General features: G+C 44.2%; 1 long non-coding RNA gene across 1 annotated transcript; it reads left to right on the forward strand.

Moving 5' to 3' along the window:
- The first annotated feature begins 1,879 nt into the window (after positions 1–1,879).
- On the forward strand, positions 1,880–8,569 carry LOC135285210 (uncharacterized). Its single transcript, XR_010350185.1, has 3 exons — positions 1,880–2,034; positions 2,167–2,582; positions 5,707–8,569. It is a non-coding gene; the product is annotated as an uncharacterized LOC135285210 (long non-coding RNA).
- The last annotated feature ends 275 nt before the right edge of the window (positions 8,570–8,844 follow it).

Raw genomic sequence — 8,844 nt, forward strand, 5'->3', positions numbered from 1 at the left:
CCTTGCACATTAACCCTACTTTGTTCCACCCTGCACAGAAAGCCCTCAGGGCAGGAGGGAGATTTAGTTTCTCAGGACTTGAAACTGTGAAATGACAGCTGAATTTTTTATTTTTATGGCTGGATTTGAAATGATGGTGAAAATTCTCCACAAAAATACCTCATGAATATTCAATTACAGTGCCAGCAACATTTTGCAGTAATGGATTATTTATATATGAAATAACCAAAGCTTCATAAATAATAGAGAAGCAGCAGTCTCCACTGTGTTTTATGTTCCCCTTATCCAGCATGGGGGTGGGAAGGATGTGTCTTTCTAGCAGATTTACATGCTCCTTCAGCCCCTTGCAGGCTGGGCACAGTTGGGAGGGCAGATCCAGCAGAGCAAAGTGTGCAGGTGAAGGCACTGGAGGTGTCAATGTGTACAAGGAAATGTTTCCTTTGCTCCAGTGCTTGTGGGTGCCCCTGGCTGCAGAGAATTTATGGTATAGCATGAAACATAACTGGTTTTGAGGGCATAGGTGGGAGCATGTGCAGAGGGAGAAAACTTTCATCCAGGACATGTTGCCCGTGGGGAAGCAGATCAAGCCTTTGGCTTGGTGTAGCTTGATTGCAGCTGTCTGCATGGCCATAAACACGGGATATCTGTGAGGACTGAGTGACATGGACTCTGCTTATGCCAGCAAAGCCAAGCCAAGCCAGTTTACCTGTATTTGTCACTACATCCAACCAAATTTTCTTCTCCAACCCTTTGTTGCAGTCTCATTAGAAACACAATCTTCTGATTGTTCTTCTTATGCCAGTAATGTCCTTTGTTACCTCTTTCACCAGTAAAGTCCTTGTTGCATCTCCCCTCACCAGAGCAATCAGTGTCAGAGGGTCAGAGTGACCAGACATGGTGTCTTCACTTCTGTCCTTGCCTTGAGTTTCTCTCTCCCTCAGCTTTCACTGTACCAGGGCCAAAAGGTCTGCAGTGCTGCCCAGCCCAGCTTCTGCAGCTGTCTGATCTCTGACAATATCTCAAATTGGACTGCTAGCACTAGCAGCATATCAAGTGCTTTAAGGAAAGGAAGCCCTCATTTCTTGGACTAGGCCCTAACTGATCCATGCTCAATGGTTTCAAATCATCCCAAAAACTCCATGTTGGCAGAGCTAATGATCTCCTCTTGGGGAAAGCTCGTGTTGTCCTAAGTGGGAATGGGTAAAGGACAGGACATCCCTCTAGCCAGAGCAGCACCCACTTGCACACTTGTCTCACTTAAGTAAAGCTGAGCTTTAATTCCCAGGACAAATCTCTCACTCCCATTTTCCAGAAGGACAATGGGCATGTGCTGCACAGCTTGTTATACAGAAAGAAGCATGATTCAGGGTAATGTACATTGGAGCTCCTCTTCTGCAGCCCAGCCCCACTGTTCAGTCAATAATGAAGCAGAATAACAATAATTTCCTTATCACCAGGCAGCAACATGAGCACCTGATCTTTGCAGACTCCACTGCTCTCAGAAGAAAGGTTCTTCTGCCCAGACACCTTTACTGGGTACTCCCCAATCCTATGGGAATGAAGAGAACTGATCCCTCCATTCCTGATGTTCTTCTCCCCTTTCCTGAAGGTTTATGCTGAAGTCCTTCTTCCTATTGCTCCCACGAGGAGGGACGAACTGCCAAATCACTGAGGGATGATTCATCACTCTCATTTGGTGGCAGCATATTTATCCCCCCACCAGCCCACCCAGCAAAAGAAAAGAGATAAATTCCTGTCATCTCTTTTTATGGGACATATAATCAGGTGGTAACGTGGAGCGTTGCCTCAGCTGAAAGTAATTCAGGATGAATTATTCATTCCCTTAAAATGTCCTTAAAAGAGAGGGAAACCATCCCCCTCTCGCAGTATCTTTTCCTGGCATTGCTGCAGTTGGGCTTTGGGTGAGGAATCTGATGCTCAGCATGGGGTATGGAGAGTTTCCCCAGGTCCCAGGACCTTCTGCAGCTCTCTGATGGCTGACACAGCACTTCTCCACTGTTCCCTGGGACAAAGGTGAATCCCCCTGCTTGGGGTTTGGGAACAGATTTAAATGTTTCTCAGCATGCTCCTGAGGGCTTGTTCAGGGGGCTTGGAGCACATCTGGTCTGGATCGTTGCACATGGGAGAATTTTCTCTCCTCTTTAGGGTCCTCGTTGATTATCTCCATGGGAAGACCTGTCCCATGAAAACTGTCCCCTCCACAAAGAAAACTTGCTACAGTAGCTCAAGAAGGCCATGGTTCTCTGAGAAAAAAGACTGGAAAGGTAGCCTGAGGTAGCCTGTTTTGGTTTTGCATGGCCTGTTTTTTGGTAGTGGAGGGCCACAGAGGTGGCTTCTGTGAGAAGCTGCTGGAAGCTTCCACCATGCCCAGCAGAGCCAGTCCCTGCTGGCTCTGAAGAGGGACAGGCTGCTGGCCAAGGCTGAGCCAGTTAGAGATGATGGGAATGCCTCTGTGATAACAGATTTAAGAAGAAAATCAAAAGTAGTGGCACAGTTTTAATTCTAGCCAGAGAAGAGGAGGAGGTGAGAACACGTGAGGGAAACAACATGGAGACACCAAGGTGAGTGGAGAAGGAGGGGGAGGAGGTGCTCCAGGTGCCAGTGCCAAGGTTCCTCTGCAGGCTGCTGTGATGCCCATGGTGAAGCAGCTGTGCCCCTGCAGCCATGGGATCCCTGGGGCATGCAGAGATCCACCCTCAGCCCCTGGGGATCCCTGGGGGATCCAGAGATCCACCCACAGCCCGTGGGATTTCTCAGGAAATGCAGAGATCCACCCACAGCCCATGGGGATCCTTGGGGGATGCAGAGATCCACCCACAGCCCATGGGACTCCTCAAGGGATGCAGATTACCAAAGAGTGGTTTCTTAATTAGCCACTGGTGATGGTGTTTTGTTTGAAGGACCAATTATGTCCACCTGTAGCAAATTAGGGTATAAAAGTATGGGTTTCTTAATAATGATTATTATTAGCCTTCTGTGATGCATGCAGTCTGTGTCAATTCCCAGCTGGGGGCCTGTTGTGCTGACAGGAAGGGACCCCAGGGTCTCACAGGGGTACAGCCTCTCCCCCTGACCAACCAGAAGAAAACCTTGGGTGATGAACTGACCAAGACCTCCCTGCCCTGTCTCCCTGTGCTGCCTATGGGAAGGAGGAAGGGGCTGGAGGAAGAAAAGGAGTTTTTAAGGGCTTAATTTCCTTCCCGTTATCCTCCTCTGATTTTCTTAGTGGTGAGCTCAGTCTGTATCTCTAAGCTGGGTCTGTTTTGCCCTTGGAGTGTTTTGTCCTGGTTGTTAACTCATGAACACTTTGTTAAATTTTTCTCTCCTCTGCTCAGCTGTGGCAGGGGAGGGTGAGTGGCTTGTGGGTGTTTGGTCAGTGTCAAACCACAAGAGAGCCTCAGGAGCAATTGTTTAACCATGGCTGTGCCTCTGTACTGCAGGGAGTATGGCTTTTCAGGGATTGTCTTCTAGCTGCTTCCTATTTTGTATATGAGGACTAGGGATAGTTTCTGATACCTTGAATTTTAATGCCCTTGTTTTGGGTTCCTCAGTTGGAACTAACCAAAGCTTTGGCTATTTTATCCCTAAATCATCTTATATGGTAAAAGGTTTCGTGAAGAAGGAAAGGTTTCTAAAATATCCCTGGAAGAACAGCTAGCAGCTTGGAAGCATGTCTGATGCTGCTAAGTTTCTGGAGAGGAACCATACATCTCCCATGGACCAGTTTTTCTACTGAGGTTTACTTGCCTTGCCAAAAATTTTACCCTAGACTCTTTCTCAATATTTTCAGCATTTTGATGAAAAGTATGGAGCTTTTTTACCCACTGGAAAATGCCTTTTAGTTAAAAACTTGCTAAAAAGTGTTGATAATTGACAAATACGGACTTTTCATGATTCTCCATCTGGTTGTTTGGAGTAATAACCAGCTTTTTATATTTACCAAAACAGAACTTGTCAGGGTAAAACATGGTTTTGCTTGTTTGTGTATTGAAAAATATTGATTGTGATTCTGTGCAAACTTTTGAAATAACTGTAGATTCGATTTTTCATTTTACTTTCTCAGCTAGCAAGGAAGAAGAAAAATGCTCCTTGTAGAGAGAGAAATCCACATTCTCCATGTAACTGATTTGATATGCATCTTTTTCCAGAGGAATTATATTAGGAACCAGAAGCTGCTGGGAAGGAGAAAGATTCTGTATCATTATTACTTGGATCAGGAAGAGAAAAAGAATCTCCATATATTCAGTGGCTTTCAGGCAGGAGATACAGCACACAGCCCAGGTGTTTCTGGGATTTCATCATGGTTTGGCTTGTGCTGTTCATTCTTTTTGGGGAGTGGCTATTTTTTGTCTGCTTTCCACTCATTTATCTCCCCTTTAAATCCAATAATAGGAAAAATAATTTCTTTCTGCTAAGAGAAAGGCCACGTGTCTGAGTTCCACTCAGGAGCCCGCAGAACTAGGGCAGATCCCCTTTGCCACAGGTAGTTCAATTTATGAAGAGTTTGTAAGGAAATGGTGAATGAAACATGAACCTTTTACGTCCATGGAGAAATTACTTCTTAAAAAATCATGGCTGAAAGAAGTAGGGAAGGGAAAATGAGCAAAGTGAGAAATATTGGAAACATATTAAGCTGGGTTTCTCTGCTTCAGTGTTAGGAGCTATGTCTGCTATAAATGGTATTGATTCAGAAACTTATTTGAGCTACCTGCTGCTCTCAGTTTCTTTTTGCTTACTGTCTTCTTTAACTGCTGGGCAGTTGATGGTCTGACAGAACTGAAACCCCAAGTCTTCTCAACCTAGAGCTCATGAGAGCTGGAAAACAGAAAAAAGTAATTTCCACTACAGCTGTTTCCTACTGGAAAGACAACCCAATGGCTCACAAGGGTGGGCTTTTTCTAATATCTTGAATTGGAATGGGAGAAGTCTGTAGCCTGCAATTCCTGACCCTTCCTTCAGGTGCTCTGATGAGGAAATTATTGGCTCATTTTGCTGATTCTTTATAATAATCTCTCTATATATATAAAGATGAAAAATAAAGAAAAGTCTAGCTTCTTTTTTCCAAATTCAGACCTCCAGTATCTGAGCAGCCCACAGGATTTTCTTGGCTACAATCCAGTAAAATGAAAATGAACATTCAAGTTGTTGAAAAGGCTTTGAAAACCTCAGTCTAAGCCTTTAAACATCCAATTACTTTCTCACTGCCCTGACTTCAGGTCAGCTTGGTCTCTTGACTTCACTAACTGCTTTAAAACTACCTTGAATTTCTCATCTCTTTTATTCCATGGGAATTCTCTTTCTCTGCCTTTTTTCTCTGACCCTTCATAAATCCTTTTTTCCTCCTTCTTGCACAAAACCAGACAGGCAGAGATGCAGGGCAGGGGTAAGGTGAGGCTGTCCCTGGTTCAGTGTCCTGCAGCCCCGTCACCTCAAGCTGCTGTCAGTTCTTGTGTACTAAGCAAAACTGGGCTGGATGGTAGATGCTGACAGAAACCTGATTTTACAGGAGGCAATGTTGGAAACCTGGGAGCTTTGTGTGCACAAGGCTCTTAAGTGTGACACCAATTAGCTTGGTCCTTTGTTGCCATGAGGTATGGGAGATCAGCTGAGGAACCAGTGATTTTGCTCAAAGGTTTCCCATTTCTACAGTATCCACTGCAAACTTTGCATGATTTCATCTTCTAGAGACCCTAGAGGAACAACATGCCACAAGCTATTTTGCTGTGCTGAGAAGTCAATTCCAGTCTCACAGTTGAAGTGAAAAGCTTGAACATTTGACATTTAAAGCAGGTAAAACGTTTCTTGTTTTCTAAGCCAATTCCGTGAGTTATAAAGTGTTTGACTTAGATTTGAATTCAAGAGACTCAAAGCAGTTCTAAAAAAACTTGGCTGCCAACATTCCCCGTACCTGTATGTATTGAGTGACCTTGGTGCCCAGACACTGATACCACAGAGACAGGGAGATCTGAGGACTTTCTAGAAATGAATCCCTCCAGGGCATTTGTCAGTCGGATCCTGAACTGCTGAACACGTTTGAAAGATCAGGGTTTCTACTGACTGTACAACTGCTAGTGTCAGTAGTATTTTGGAGGATGCTTCATGAGCTGGGAAATGTGAATAATTAGTTGGGCCTGACTGAAGCAGTGCCCTGGCAGCCTCCTGGAATATGCAGCTGGAGCACACCTAGCAGGGCTGTGCAACTTCATTTTTGACCTGGCCGGCCAGACATCTCAGGGCATTTTTACTTTTAGGGCACTGTTTTTAATTTCTTGTGTTGTGACCACAGTTCAATACGGTGTGAAGGCACTAGCACTCTTTCTGAAATTTTCTCCTTTTAGCTGAATATATGGGTCTTGTCACATATAGGTAAAACCTTACAAAAGAAAGGCCTTGTAAATTCATGGTTCAGGCCTTGTTATTTTGCCTAAGTATAGCTAACAGCTAGCCTGATAAGTTCCTGTGAGAAAAGAATGGTAACAGTGAGAATGAGCTTGCATATCAATTTATTCCTACGGAACTGATCGCTCCTGTGAGGAGAAAGACTCTTACCCATGAGATATTGTTTTTTACCTAGGAGACAAATACGTAAACATCATTAGAGAGAAAAGTGATGGACACTAGTCATTACCAGCCAGTGAACTGAGTTACAATAAATTGCTGACCAGTTGGAATTAAACACGGTGCCTTTTGATAACCACACAACTGTGCAATAAAGATTCAGCATGGTGCACCAAGAAACAGGTGTCTTTGTCCATCTCTGTGATGACATTTACTTTTCCTGGTCTTTGTACAAAGGGCTCTTGTGTTATTTGCTGCTGAAGAGACAGCTGCATTGTGTTTACATGGACAAAAAGAGACTTTTTAATGTAAAAAGCTTAAAATGAATTTATTTTGCAGGGAGATATTTGACATGCCAAAAAGAAGGCAGTTTTATGTCTAGGGTGATGGTAGTTTATTTTCACTTGTTAAGAGTGCAATATGAACTTGTTAATTTGATAGTGTTTGTGAGTGCTATCTCTCTATTTTAAATTGTGACAAATTCACCCCCAGACATCTGACAGTGACTGCTCAACATCTTTCCATCTTAAAAAATCATTGTGGCAAAGGAGATTTGACTCAGATGTGTCTGGTGTAGAATTCATCTCTCTTCATACATAATGCTAAAGGAATTTGGTGAGGTCCTTTATGAGCAAGGCACAGGTACAGACTGTGTCATTGATTAACATTTCTGAATCTGCCTGTCAGGGAGCAATGAAATTCTCACGTGGAGCAATGCACTGGCACATGCACAGGTCTTCTGCCAGTCCATTTGCCTGGGGTGTATATCTCTCAACTGCCACATTAAAATTGTAATGCCTGTAATAAGTCCTGAAATTACAGCCATGGGCCATATTCTTTTTTGTCTTCTCAGTGTTCTGTTTGGATTCATTCCCTCTCCCAGTGTAGCCAGGCAGCCAGAATGTAAATAAATGCTCCCTACCTGGCAGGTGCAGAAAGGTTAGATTTGCATAAAGGGGCCAGTGTAAATTTCTTCTGTTTGTATTCACTTCTCCAACTGGGAATTTCAAGGCAGAAATAAATGTCAGGTGGAAATAGCACTTCAGTGTTAGCAGTTAATCTCCTCCTGCTATGTCCCTGTGTGCTGCTCTTTACCACATAGATCAGCCAATCTCCTCTTGTGTGATCCTCTCATTATGGCTGTTCTGTTGTTGCTTTGCTTGCAATCTTGACTTTTATGTTTTCTCTTTGTAAATTAAGCTCTTCTCATCTGGTCAGTCACTCTACTGAAATGGTTGTGCTGAAACAGTCTGCTACTGATTTTGTTCCATGAATGGTCCAGTGTGTCTCTGCCCTCTGTTCCTGAGCCCACATGAGTGAAGAATCACAGACATTCTCTTTTACGTGGTTCACCATTCAGCAGTCTTGCTCAGGAGCTGTTGGCAAACTGGGGATGCTGCTGCTGAAAAGAAGAATGAGTGCCTCATGGGTGGATCAAGGTTTTCAAGTCTATGATCTGGACACTCACTCAAGAATCTGCTGCTGGTGCATTCTGTTACCTGTTAGGCTGTAATGGTGGAAAACCCTTCAGTCAGTGGGAGCAGGGACTCCCTCCCCACCCCTGCTTCCCCACATCCTCTGCTTTTAAGTCCCCCTGGCTGTCACTGCCCTGTGTGAGGCAGAGGTCTCTTTAACAACTCTATTCTCCATTACCATCTCTCTGACATTTTTTCAAGTTTCCCCTGCTTATTCTGACTGTTCTTGATAATCTGCTCTAGCTGTGGTTATTTTTTAATTAATCTTCTTCCACCTCTTCTCTTTCACAGACACACAGCCATTGGTCTACAGTAAAGCTGTATCACAGCTCAATTCAAATCAACCCTTGTCTTGTAATTCGAGCAGCCTACATTGCTTTGTTTGTACCCAACAAAGACACATTTAAGTGTTCCTTGATTCAGCCTGACTCAGAGACAGCTGCTCTTCCCACTGCTTCCAGTGAGATTTAAACCAGCCCATAACAATGAGGCCCATATTGCCATCTCCCTTCTGCTTTGCCCATGTGCCACAGGGATCCTGTTTTCCACCTGGCCCCTGTTTTTTCCAGCTGCCTCTGCCTGTTCTCAGTAGAGTCCCCAACTCCTCAAGAGTTGTCTCCTGGCTGGTCTAAACCAGACTCTTCTGTACTCTTAGAATAAATTGTACAATTGTTTTGGCACTTCTCCAAGAACAGTTTAGCCCCTTCATGTTGGCCTGTGATGGGGGATGGCTTTCTGCTCTCTTTCTCCCCTTCTGTAATGTGTTAAAAGTATGCTGTCTCAGGCAGCC

This window comes from Passer domesticus, chromosome 22 (genome assembly GCF_036417665.1).
Source record: "Passer domesticus isolate bPasDom1 chromosome 22, bPasDom1.hap1, whole genome shotgun sequence".
Lineage (NCBI taxonomy): Eukaryota > Metazoa > Chordata > Aves > Passeriformes > Passeridae > Passer > Passer domesticus.